At 37.9% G+C, this 5,014-nt stretch overlaps 1 pseudogene; it reads right to left on the reverse strand.

The window, feature by feature from the left end:
• Nucleotides 1-3,329: 3,329 nt before the first annotated feature.
• Nucleotides 3,330-4,173, reverse strand: LOC123230489 (annotated as a pseudogene).
• Between the last annotated feature and the right edge of the window lie 841 nt (nucleotides 4,174-5,014).

Here is a 5,014-nt window from a genome sequence, read left to right on the forward strand (position 1 = left end):
AAAGCTTGCAAAACTAGATGTATTATCTTATTTGATTTTCAGAACAACCTTGTAAATTAGGTGCTATTGTTGGGTCAATTTATGAATGTGGAAATAAAGGCACAAAGCTAATAAGTGTCTGAGCAAGATTTCAATGGAGGTTTTGCTGACTGTATGTCTAATGCTATTATTATGATACTAGCTGTCTTCCACTTGTGTTCACCTTTGGCTATGCAGTCCAAGCCTGACACAAGTAGGGAGGCAGAGTGATTCTTTCTAATTCTTGTCCTGGGCCCTGAATGACAAGTCTCCTTCACTACCCTTCCCTACTATCCCATTACAATAACAGAATATTACATATAAGAGAATATCAGCGACAAAAGGGCTCTCTGAGTTTGTCAGCTTTAGCTCACACACTGGGTAGAATTCCCCCTTGTGAATGCTTCATAGGAATGAAAGTTTAACAGCCCATCATTACTCTCGTGACTGTCTCTGAGAAGTGACCAGTCCTTAAGGATTTTGAGAGTTGTAAGGCACTTCAAAAGGCATCTCTTCTAATCCATCCTTCAAAGGAAATTCTAGTTTCACAATCAAATGAAGGGGAAAAGAATTTACTCATACAAATTTATTTATGGAAGTTCTTCTTGTGGTGACAAAGAACTGAAAACTGAAGGTATGTCCATAATTTGGGGAATGCCTGTACAATTTGTGTGGCATGATTGTAATGAAATGCTACTGTTCCATAAGAAATGAACAAAATGATGACCAGAAAACCTAGGAAGACTCATATGAAATGATGCAAAGAGAAATGATCAGAACTAGGAGGACATTGTACACAGCAAAACCAACAAAATATGATGATGAACTGTGAAAGACTTAACTATTATCAGTAATATAAGTTTCTAAGACAGCTTCGTGGGATTAAATATCATATATATATATATATTTTATCATTATATCACACTTTTTAAGTAATAAGAAGATTTTAGTATGTATACTATGAGTCATGATTTTACTTGCTTAACCAGTATAATTCCAAACTAGAGGACCTCCATCCATGTCGCCTGATGAGGAATGCCAACATGAGGAAAGAAATCATCTAGATCTATACACTCTGATGGTTTCCTCTCCCTCAACTTCAGGAGACAAGCATTCCATTGTTTATCTTATGATCCCTTAGTCTGCAATGGGTGTACATCCTGCCCATCCTCAGAGCAGAGATGATCCTTACTTTTTCTCCGTTTTTGAATGGCAAAGGAAAGTCTCCATGTTATTTTAGGTGCTCTGTGACCCTTTCTCATTTCCCTTCATTGGGTGGGATTCTGATCACTAGATGATAGGTTGACTTCTTCCCATTGCCTAAAGACCACCAATATGACCATGGGACAACCAATGAAAATTTGTATATTGTGGTACATTATCTGAACTATCTAGGACATTAGAATTATATAGTCTGCACTGTGTAGTAAGGGGTCATCTCAGATCATGAGACAGATCTGAGATCCTGTTCATTAAAGGAGGCCAGAGCCTTTTAATAAATATTTATTGGCTCAAGGATCTCCCTCATTTGTTTTATTACAGATTAGATAAATTTCTGGTATTAGATAGTAGAACCACACATGGACCAACATTTCCCACCATATATAAAGATAAAGTCATAAATGAATACTTGATCTAGAAAAAAAGTCATGTAATAAAAAAATTAAGGAAACATGAAGTAGTTTATCTGTCAGACTTAGGATAAGTAAAGAATGTGTGATCAAGCAAGACATAGAGAACATAAAAAATGAAATGAATAATTTTGATTACATGAATAAGGTCATGAAGAGTTGGACATTACTAAATTAACTGAACTACAAAAAAAAATGTTTATCGATGGACCACTTGATTGATTCAGTCATGCTGACTGGAGTTATTGAGGGTTTTCACAATGATGGTGACTAAAGAACTGGAGCAGTAAAATCAAGAATACTCAAGTGAGCATTAAATGAGGAGCACAAAAGACAGATAATGAGAAACACTTCCAAAATCTTGAAATAAGGGGATTTAACAGTGTGTTACCACTTGCAAAACTAGAGAAACTGAGGGAAAACATCAGTGCAATGAACAAAGTAGGTAAGACTCAACTGTTCCCAAGTTCCCAAATTAGTGAAACAGAGATATCCCAGAATGATACAGATCATTTCTTGGGTACCTCTTCTTCCTTGTGAAAGAATTCTGGGACAGTGTTCTAGATGTAACAAGTAAAAGATGAATAACTGAGGAAACAAAACTTTGATCTTCTGAACATATTGATTTATTAAGCAACGCATGCCAATGGCCTAACAAATGAGGATATGTATCCTTTCATCAGCTTATGTGTCATTTAAAATCACTTAGGATACTTGGAACTACATTTCCCGTGATCCCTAATTGGTTTCCTGTTTTGGACTACATATTTAAGGTGAGTGACGGTTTTTAAAATAGGGGGAAGAGACTTTGAACTTCCTTTTTTTAGCTACCTGAGCCCGCGGAGAGAGAAAAGGGAAATGGCTGAGGTGATGTTGGAATACATTTCTTACAGGCGCGTGGTCAGTTTATCTCTATTAGCATGGCTTTTATTAAAATACTATTCTCCCTTTTGATCTTGGCCATCATCATTTTTAATCATAACAGTTAGGAATGCACTTCTAGCACAGGGAGAGATAGACTTTTATATAGTAAAAACAATCACTTATGAAAAATTGAAATAAAAGGAAGCAGTATAACATTAGATAACCTGATTTCTAATTGAATGGGAGATTAGGGACTCTCAAGCTGGAAGGAGAAGAGTGAATTAGCAAAATTCTTTGAATTAAGAAAAAGAGGTGTCCCATGTCTTCCCAAGGGTGTATATCTGATCAAAGGAACATGAAAAGAAAAACTGATCAGTATTGGGCCATTTTTAGATAAGACACATGGATTGCTTGAAATGTACAATGATAAGAAATCTCTTTATATGAATTTTATGATCTAATTGTGTTTCTTGTCAATATAACTAGGTGTTTGGTAAAGGGTTTCTAAAATGCAGGTACAGGTGGTCCAGTTTCCCTGACAAGCAGAGATATTCTTAAACAATGCAATAAAGTTGTCTCTGAGTTCCCACAATGAATAACGTTTTTTACAGAACAGAATTTGGACTAGGCCCATAATTGAATTGAAAGGAAACTAAACCAGCCCTGGAATAGTCACAAGATGGAGTCAGTGTGATTCATTGGAATCCCACAATTAACCACTTGCTATCCTAATCCCCTCAAATTCTCACACTGAGTGCTTCCTACTCTTGCAATTTGTTTTATTTCTTATGTATTCCTGAGTGTTCCCATGTGGTCTCAAAAGATCACATAACACTTGAGAATAAAGATGTAGCCCAGTAAGCCAACATTGGACGGCAGGATGGAGATCTCCACAACCACCATGGCTTTGCCCTTGGTGCTTTGGTAGGTGGGCAGGAAGGAGAACCACACACTATAGAACACCAACATGCTGAAGGTGATGAACTTGGCTTCATTGAAGGTGTCAGGGAGGTTCCTGGCCAGGAATGCCACTGTGAAGCTCCCCAGGGCTAAGAGTCCAATGTAGCCCAAGACACAGTAGAAACCAAGAACAGAGCCCTCATTACATTCAATGATGAACTGACTGGGGTGGGAATGTGTGTCTGTGTCTGGAAAGGGAGGAGATATTCCCAGCCAGATGCCACAGAGTCACTAGAATTCCAGAACAAAGGAGTACAATGTAGGTGGACACTCTAGGTTGCAGCCATATCTTGCTCTTGCTCCCTGGTATTGTAACCTTGAAGGCCAGAACTACCAAAATAGTTTTTGCTAAAATGGAAGAAACAGCTACAGTGAACACAACCCCAAATGTAGTTTGTCTGAGGAGGCAGGTGGCTTCAGTGGGACGGCCAATGAAGAGCAAGGAGCAGAGGAAACACAAGGTGAGAGAAATGAGGAGAATGTAGCTGAGGGCCCTGTTATTGGCTTTGACTATGGAGGTATCATGAGACTTCACAAACACCCAGAGAATCAGAGCTATCAGCAAGGAGAAGAAATGAGCCACACAGGCTAGAGTCATTCCCAGAGGTTCTTTGATATCCAGGAAGGTGGTGGCTTTGGGGAGGCAGCGATCTCTCTCCTTATTGGGATACTCATCTTCAGGACACTTCATGCACTGTTCTCATATCTGTAGGGGAAAAGAAACATCTCATTGTTTGATGTCTTAAAATTCTTCATTTTCTCAGACCTAAGAAACACAAACAATAGCTCTTGGCAGACTTTTTGGTTCCAGAGCATAGAGTGTATCTCTCCAGTTATAATGAAAGATATCACTTTCATTATAAAGATATTACCACCAATATGGTGATCAAGCTAAGTTCTACCATGTCCGTATGTTTTTTAACTTATAAGACTTAGATAGTTTTATCTATTCGTATTTAATCTTTCCCAATTGGAGAAAATTGTTCCTCAGTCTATCTATACTTAAATTGTTGATGTTCTGGGTCTTGTTTCATCAACATTAATCATAATAATGATGATAATAAGAGTTTATATATGACCTTCTATATGCCAGATATTGTGCCAAGAGTTTTACTGTGATTTTCTTATTTGATCCTCACTAGAATCATGAGAGGTAAATGGTATTACAATTTCTATTGTTTAGATGAGGAAACTGAGGCATGTATAAATTAAGTGTCTTGACTAGGATAATAAAGCTAGGGCAGTGATGGGCAAACTTTTTAAAGAGGGATCCAAAAGAAAGGAAATGCTCATGTGTCAGGCTGTTTCTAAGGCAACTCTTTCAAAGTTTCATTATATTGTATCCTAGTCATTGTATTCATCAGATTAGGAATAATGCCTCACAGCAGGATAGAACATTTCAGGGGGCCCCATCTTGCCTGTGGACCATAGTTTGCCTATCACTGAGCTAAGGTCATTGAGGTAGATTTGAATTCAGGTCTTCCTGACCTCAGTCCCAGCCCTCTCTCTATTGTGCCACCTATTTGCTCAATTAATACTAA

Source organism: Gracilinanus agilis, chromosome 1 (genome assembly GCF_016433145.1).
Source record: "Gracilinanus agilis isolate LMUSP501 chromosome 1, AgileGrace, whole genome shotgun sequence".
In the NCBI taxonomy this organism is placed as follows: domain Eukaryota; kingdom Metazoa; phylum Chordata; class Mammalia; order Didelphimorphia; family Didelphidae; genus Gracilinanus; species Gracilinanus agilis.